We start from the raw sequence: 9159 nt of genomic DNA, 5'->3' as shown, positions 1-9159 counted from the left end.
TAAAATAAAAATTTTAAATTACAAAATATGACAGAGTACTAATGGTTTTATTTTTTTTTCTTGTGTAATAATTATCAATGAGAATTGAACCTTAGGAAAAAGCTAAAATTAGTTGTCTCTTTACTGTAGTAGCTAGGTACAACAAATCATCTTCCAAATTTAGAAAGTTCAGAATCAACAAATATTAGCCCATATCATTGAGTGGAGCTGATGCTTTCTCAAGTGAGATTCTATAACAACTCAAATGAAGTGAAGGATTAAGACATGAGCTAATTCTAGCAAAAAAAAAAAAAAAAAAATCTGTAGATAATCTTCTTGAGCCTTTCCTTTGTCTCCATTTATTTGTTCATTTGTTCATCCATTCAGCACAATTTAATATAGTGCCTAATATGCAATAGGCCTAGGGCTAATCTCTAGGGATATACAGATGAACAAGAAACATTTTTGCACTCAACTTCAAGTACATCTGGAAGATATTTCTCTACTAGTGAATGTCTTTTAAAGAAAAATCTCATTGATTTAAAGGCTGCTAATAGAGTTGAATATTTTATATACTACGCATAAAACTCATTTAGCAAAATGTTGGAGAAAGGATACACTTTAAAGTCTGTCTGTGTTAATGCTTAATTTTACTCAAAAAGCAAATCAAAGAGAGTGAAAGCTAATTCTTTCTAAGGGTTTATGAACTTAATGATTCTTTTACCTTTTTTACAACAATTTTTTTTTTAATGTTGTGTCTAAGAACTCGGAATACCAATTCAACCTTTTAGTATATCACTAGTTGGTCTGTAGTACAGACTGAATGTTAATTTATTAGTTGTACTCAATTATCTCTTGCCTTGTACTTCAATATAATTTAAAATACATTCAAACATTTTATAATAAATGGAATTGTACAACCTTTCTTAAAATTACTAATGACTTATTAAGTTTTTCAACCTTGGGTGATTATAGAACAGTTTAGATTTTCTTAAGCCAAGGACAATCATGAACACATAAAAAATAAGGCTGTCTCTTAAGAAACTTTAATATATCACGGTGTACCTTAGATTTCTGATTCCCTAAGGAACAAAAATAATCATCAAAAGCATTTATTTTTAAAAATGCAACAATATTTAAAATGTCATATTTGAGGCTTACTGAAATGCCTCTCATGTGTATGTATGTGGGTCAGAATAGGGAATTACATGCCAGATTTACCCTCTGAAACTGTGGACCGCACCGTCCAAGCAGCATTCAAGGCTTGGAGTGATGAGACCTTACTTTCAATAGACTTTTCTGGGACACTGCTGACATCATGATCTTCTTCGGAAGCAGAGATAATAATGAAGAAACGATTTTCTTTATTGAAGATATCCCGAATACCCTCTATGTGAAGTGATAGGCTTTGTTATTGTCTTGATGATTTTCCCACAGTTATTTTCTGAGTTCTTTCCCTTTTAGAACATACTGATCTCTCCCCATTTGATGGACCATTTTAGACAGCCAGCTCATGCTTTTTCTCCTGGTAAGGGTCTGAAGGTGATGTTTACTTAGATGATGATGAAATCTGGACAAATGATTCCAAAGGTAAAGATGAATATTCTTCAGTTGGGATTTAATGTGGTCATTGAACGTGAAGAGTGGTTAAAGTTACAGAAATCTCCCTTTTCAGAGAAAATTGCTTTGTCCATTTTATGTACATAAGTGGCCAAAATATTGGGATTTCTAGCTCCTATCCCTAAATGGCAATTAAGGCAACAAAACAGAGTCAAACAAAATGCTTTTTGAGGTCTTGGAGGGTTAAGCTAACACCACGGGAATTGTGTGGTAACACCATAAGGTTTGACTTGACCCAGTTTTTTCCCTCAGTGGTTGAAGAAAGTGTAACAGAGTTTACCAATTGTCAATCATTTAAATTGCAGTGTGGTGAAACTATTTACAGTGATTCACAAACAAAACATATTGTCATACATTCAGATATAAGACAATAGTCTTTATTTCATGCTTGACTGTTTTATTTTATATTCCTATTCTTAACTGACATTTTGACTAAGTGTTATACGAAGAGGTAGGCAACACAGACATTAAATATCTATCTACAATGTCTCTACTTTTTTATTAGGGACAAAAGTGTCATTCTGATTATGAGCTGGCATACAAAATGTTTCTCATAGTAACCTAATGAGCAGTAGAAAAGCTTTCTGTAAAAATTCCCCAAAGTTGGGCAAATGTGAAATTAAGAAGGTGTGTGTGTGTATGTGTGTGTGTGTCTGTCTGTATCAATTACATACAATACTTATGTTTGCCAAGTACTTTCTGCCTGATGGCTTGCTGACTCAATAAGAATTATTGTAATTGACATTTTTATTGTTTTTATGTGAATATTGCTAAATACTTTGAAACAACCTAAAGCCTCAGATTTGAATTTCTCTTGTATGTCTATCTATTATTGCTGGAGAATCAGCAACTGTTTTCACAGTGCCAAAATAAACATCGAATAAACTCCATTATCATTAATTCAGAATTTAATCTTTTTAGCTACCACACATTGAGCATTTCCCATTTTCCAGGTGCTTTGATATGAATAATGTAAACAACAACAAAAGCTCATTACCACTGCAGTTATTGAGCTCTTATCATGTGCCAAGTGCTTTACACTAACCCTATAAGACTAGTTTTATTATCCTCACTTTACCTTGCGAAAGGAGGGCTCCTGTCAGGATGTATGCAGGCTTTTCCACATCTATCGGGGCATACTGGTCCTGCTAGTCTCAGTTTGCTGGATACATGGAAGCCGGACAGCCCCAGTTATGTTCCCCATCACAGTTAGGGTGCCTTTCATCATGTCTGGAATTCCATTATTAGACATTTGATTCTTTGAAGCTTGGAGGCTTGTTATCCTTTCAACAATTACAAATACAGCAGGTGCAGTGGCTCATGTCTGTAATCCCAGCACTTTGGGAGGTCAAGGCAGGCAGATTGCTTCAGCTCAGGAGTTTGAGGCCAGCCTCAGCAACATGGAGAAACTCCATCTCTACAAGATGTAAAAAAAAAATTAGCTGGGTGTAGTGGCATGCACCTGTGGTCCCAGATCCTCAGGGGGCTGAGGTGGGAGGATCGCTTGAACCCAGGAGGCAAAGGTTCTAGGGAGCCAAGATCGTGCCACTGCACTCCAGCCTGGGTGAAAGAGTGAGACCTTGTCTCATAATAATAATAATAATAACTACAAATATTTGCAAGAAGAACAAGGCCTATTTTAAAGTTTCCATCATTGGTTGGTGGTAGTGTAGGGAGGTTAAGACAGCTAAGGCTAATGTTCTGAGACAACAGAGGGCAGGACAGGAGATAGTGACGATGTAGAGATGAATTACTGAGGTGAGGGGAGAGAGATGAAAATTGATTGAAAGATACTGAAGAAGAATATGTCATCCCTTGCACTAGAATGTCGGCTTTGCAAGAGCAGGAATTTTTGTCTGTTTTGGTTACAAACACTTATCTCTAGAACCAAGAACAGTTTCTGACAGTGAATGAGTGAGCTAATGAATGAACAAATAAATGAATGAATATAATAACCCTCTTCACAGGAGCCATGTAGTGAGTTTAGTTCTTTTTTTTTTTTTTTTTTTGAGACAGAGTCTTGCTTAGTCGCCCAGGCTGGAGTGCAGTGGCGCGATCTCGGCTCACTGCAAGCTCCGCCTCCCGGGTTCACGCCATTCTCCTGCCTCAGCCTCCCGAGTAGCTGGGACTACAGGCGCCCGCCGCCTTGCCCGGCTAGTTTTTTGTATTTTTAGTACAGACGGGGTTTCACCGTGTTAGCCAGGATGGTCTCGATCTCCTGACCTCGTGATCCGCCCGCCTCGGCCTCCCAAAGTGCTGGGATTACAGGCGTGAGCCACCGCGCCTGGCCGTGAGTTTAGTTCTTTACCTGTATCATCTCTTGAGAGCCTTCATGTGACCCTTCCTTGACAGAGGAGGAAGGGAAGGTTTGTGAAAATGAAATGAACTGCCCAAAGTGAGGGAGCTCATAAACGGCAGAGTTGGAATTTTGGCTGGTGCATCTGACTGCAAGGCCTGGCCTGTGCTCTTAATCCCTACATGGCTCCATCGGTTTAGTTGAGGGCTGGATCACTGGAGAGGTAAAAGAAACGAACATCCATCCACACTTCAAAATATTTCTTTTAATTTAGAGTTAGTTTATGATGTTTCTTGCCTTACATATGTTAAGACAGACTATAGGCTAAATATATCAATAAATCAACTTTAAGGAGAGAGGTGTGTGTATGTGTGTGTGTGTGTGTGTGTGTGAGAGAGAGAGAGAGAAAGACAGTCCTGACATATTATAGATGAGTACCCCATTTTTAAGAGAAAAAAATGAATTTGTTTTCTTTTTTCTTTCCCCTTTACCTTTTTCTTTCTTTCTTTCTTTCTTTTTTTCTTTTTTTTTTTTTTTTTTTTCAGATGGAGTGTCGCTCTGTCACCCAGGCTGGAGTGTACTGATGCGATCTCGGCTCACTGCAACCTCCGTTTCCTGGGTTCAAGCAATTCTACCTCTGCCTCCCGAGTAGCTGGGATTACAGGAAACTGCCACCACGCCTGGCTAATTTCTGCATTTTTAGTACAGACGGGGTTTCACCACGTTGGTCAGGATGGTCTAGAACTCCTGACCTCAGGTGATCTGCCCGCCTCGGCCTCCCAAAGTGCTGAGAAAACAGGTATGAGCCACCACACCCTTATCCCTTTTACTTAGTTTTTTAACAATGCAATTATAACCTTTACCTTCTCTCTACCAGGCACAGCAAGGTTATCTAACAATGTGTTTACTTAGAAGTTCCACAGATGGAACCCTGAAGCAAATCAGGTCTCTGGAACTCTCTTCCACCAGGAGATTGCTTCAATTTATAGCTTACTTCTGCCTGCGATGGCTCCAGCCAGACCACCCAACAGATAAGACATCCGAAGCAAGTCCCGTAGACCCCACACCTCATTGTTTCCTCCCTTACATGCCATTCATGCCAAGCTCTCCTTTTAAAAGCCCCTGTCTTCTGCCTGAAGACTGAGGTGGTGCCCTCAAGGCAGGAGCCTGTACTGACTCCCCTCAGCTAGCTCTGAAATAGGGTCACTTTCTACCAGGACTCGCTCCTTTTAACTGGACTCTGCAAGCAGTGAGTGACTGGACTTGCACTCCATTACAACATGATGGTTCAGCTTATGACTTTTTGACTTCACAATGGTGCAAAAGATATACGCATTTAGTAGAAACTGTACCTCAAATTTTGAATTTTGATTCAAAATTCTTTATAATAACTTTATTATAAAATGGGCTTTGTGTTAGCTGATCTCGCCCAATTTTAGGCTAATGTAAGTGTTCTGCACACTTTTTTTTTTTTTTTTTTTTTTTTTTTTTGAGACGGAGTCTCGTGCTGTGTCACCCAGGCTGGAGTGCAGTGGCGCGATCTCGGCTCACTGCAAGCTCCGCCTCCCAGGTTCACGCCATTCTCCTGCCTCAGCCTCCGAGTAGCTGGGACTACAGGCGCCCGCCACCACGCCCGGCTAGTTTTTTTTTTTTTTGTATTTTTAGTAGAGACGGGGTTTCACCATGTTAGCCAGGCTGGTCTCGATCTCCTGACCTCGTGATCCACCCGCCTCGGCCTCCCAAAGTGCTGGGATTACAGGCTTGAGCCACCGCGCCCGGCCTCTGCACACTTTTAAGGTAGTCTGGGCTAAGCAATGATATTTGGTAGGTTAGTTGAATCAAATGCATTTTTGACTTATGATATTTTCAATTTATGATGGGTTTAATTGGACTGTAACTCCATTGTAAGTTGAGGAATATGTATACACACACACACATAGTGTATATGTGTGTATGTAGTGTGTGTGTGTGTATGGAGGAAGGTTATCTAAAATATCTTGAGATGTTATAGTAATTTTTTTCTTTTGAGAAAAGTTTTTATTTCCCACACATTATATAATAACATTACACTCTGTTTTTGTATATTACTTTTTAAATCAGAGAATTTGCTTTTTTAAAAATATGTAATGACTTCCACGTTAGTGAATTAAGGTAACAAAGTGAGACTAAGTTGTTTAAAAATAGACATTTGCTTCATTGTTTAAACGTTAGGGATCCTTAAATATAATAAAATTGCTTGTTGTTAAAACCACTAAAGCATTTCTCCATTTTTCTAACTTGTTTTCATTTCTATTATTCACTACCAAACAATCTAGATTTTTCCTTTTTCAAAGACATTTGGGAGGGATTGGGCTAGAATGTGTGTTCTATTCCCGGTTGTTTTCTCTTAGAGTATTTGGTTAATTCTGGCCAAGGTGGGCATTCAGTAACCACTCTTTTTTAACCAAACACACAAAAAATTAAAATTCTTTAGGAGGGGAGCTCAGGAAATTAGGACTTGACTTTCAGATGTTATACTCCAATAAGAACCAAAAATAATTTCTTTTACTTCTTGTAAATTCTTTTAGTAACTTTTGTGGATCAACCCAGTATGAGTATAGCATCTCTGAAGAGCATGCGATTCAAATGTTGAAAGTAAATGACCTCCTAAGTTGCCCAACCTTTTCTTTGTAGCTACAGCATCTTAAATGAGCTCTTCTTTTGTTTTGTTTCACACCTGTGGATGATGCCATGACTGTACAAAAGTAGTGCTTAAGTTCAAATTTAGAAGAAATTTAGCTTTCCTTTTTTTCTTTTTTTTTAAATGGGGCCTCCCTATCTGCCCTAGGCTGGCCTTAAACTTCACTCCTGGGCTCACGCAATCCTCCAACCTCAGCCTCCTGAGTAACTGAGACAACAGGCATGCCCTGTGCCCAGCTAGCTCTCCTTTTTAAGACCATTTAAGCCCAGTTCGTGAGGTTATGAAAGAAAAAGAGAAATCAGAAGGTAGAACAAAGCAACCATCAGAGAGTGTCTACAAAAAATTATTACTTCATGCACTTGCAGAGTCAAACCACTTACATTTTAGAAAAATAAACATACCGTTAAGTGCCATCAACAATGAGTTTTTACTATACCCTACCCTGAAGCCAACATCTTGATCTTAACGGTTCTTCAACTTCACGATTTTTCATAATTTTAATCCAACTCAGATGACCAGTTGTTCATGTTATTCCTAGTCTGGTTCCTCCCTGTGCTTTAGTATCTGGCTGTTCATAGACATTTTTGGTTCCCATTTGGGTGGCGTTTTGAACTCAAAAACTGATGATGACCTATGTTGTAAAAAGTCCCATATTGCTAATGTCTGAATCAGCAGTAAATACATAATTTTAATTTAGTCCGGTTTTGTTTGTTCGTTTTACAGGTTTTCAAATTTCCCAGTGATTTGGAAGACTTGTTAGAACCGTTTTTAAATACCAGCTCAGCCCAGCCCTGTTGTGTTAAAGATGACATCTGAAACCACAAATCATTTCACTGTGGTAACCAGAAGGCTTGACTTTGAGTTTAACAATTAACAACTGATAGAAGGACTTGCGTTGACAAGCAGTTTGCCAACACATTACGATGTGATGACACAGCCCTATCACCATCTAAAACCACTTTTCCATGAACAATATTCTATAAACCAGCAGTCTGATTATTTTCTTAATGAATTAATGTTTATTTTAATCTTTGGAGGAATTTTTATTTATTTCTACTTAAGAAAACTACAGGCCGGGCGCGGTGGCTCACGCCTGTAATCCCAGCACTTTGGGAGGCCGAGGCGGGCGGATCACAAGGTCAGGAGATCGAGACCACGGTGAAACCCCATCTCTACTAAAAATACAAAAAAAAAAAAAAATTAGCCGGGCGCGGTGGCGGGCGCCTGTAGTCCCAGCTACTCAGGAGGCTGAGGCAGGAGAATGGCGTGAACCCGGGAGGCGGAGCTTGCAGTGAGCCGAGATCGCGCCACTGCACTCCAGCCTGGGCGACAGAGCGAGACTCCGTCTCAAAAAAAAAAAAAAAAAAAAAAAAAAAAAAAAAAAAAAAAAAAAAAAGAAAACTACAGAACATATAATAGTATGTTCTCATTAACCTTTCCATGTTTTTTTATTTTGTGCTGATTATGTTCTCAAATGGAATGAGAAACTAGTAAAATATTACAGTTGTTTGATAATAAACATTATTTTTAAAGTTGAAAAATAGTGGCATGTATTTATTTTCATTTTTCATTGAAAAGGTTTTTTTTTTTTTTATGGGTGAGGTAATATTGTAATGATCCTAAGAGAAAGGCCCTCATCTTACCCTTCATTTCATTTCCATAGAGACTAGCATGGTATCCCATATGGCTGATGCTCAATTAATATATTCATTAAATTGATAAAAAAGCTTCTTCTAGTTTGAAGTGATAACATTTCTACAAATTTGTGAAAATCTGTAAGAACAGTTAGCCTCCTCGATTCTTTTACTCCACTTTCAAATGTTTAATAAAATGTCATTTGTTTTCCAGCTTCTTAAGCACTTCTTATTTATTATCTAATGAGATTTTAATATATTATGAAAATTTATTTGTAAAAACAAATGCTTTCTAATAAACTAACTTTTATAAGTTTAGTAGATGAATCAAACTTTTTTGGATAATTTTTCACTCAGTCTCAAAATTAAATATTATGATACACGGAAGCAACTTAAAATAAATTATTGCTTTGCATTCCTGATTGAGCACAAATCTAATCCTGAACTCACTGGAAACAAATCTATTTGAAAGGGTATATTTGGCAGTATTTTGTTTGGATAAAGGCATATAGTAAATTTCCCTCAAATGATCACATATATGCTGTAGGCTTTTCTGATTTTTTCTAAGGCACTGGCTACTCCAGATTATAGCATTTTACTCATATGTTAGAATACCCATTTCGTATTCACCCTAAAGCTGTATTCATGCTCCTTCTCTTTGTCTTTATATGTTTCTGACCTGAGCATCATTTTCTTTCTGACTCTTAGTCACTCAAATTAACTTGCATTTCCAATCATTTATTTAAAGAAGTCCAATAAATCCAAAGATCATGGCCTATATTGCTCTACCCATTTGCTTCTGCAGGGGACCAAAGATGGCACTTTGATTTCACCATACTGAATGTGTGATGTTCTGAAAGGAATAATAGGGTAGAGGCCCCTACGACTATTTTCCTGAGTGGTTGGACCAAGAGTACTTCTATTATTCAAACTTAAAATTAAAAATTGAG

The sequence above is a fragment of the Theropithecus gelada genome, chromosome 14 (assembly GCF_003255815.1).
Source record: "Theropithecus gelada isolate Dixy chromosome 14, Tgel_1.0, whole genome shotgun sequence".
Lineage (NCBI taxonomy): Eukaryota > Metazoa > Chordata > Mammalia > Primates > Cercopithecidae > Theropithecus > Theropithecus gelada.
Note: the sequence above shows the minus strand (reverse complement) of the source record.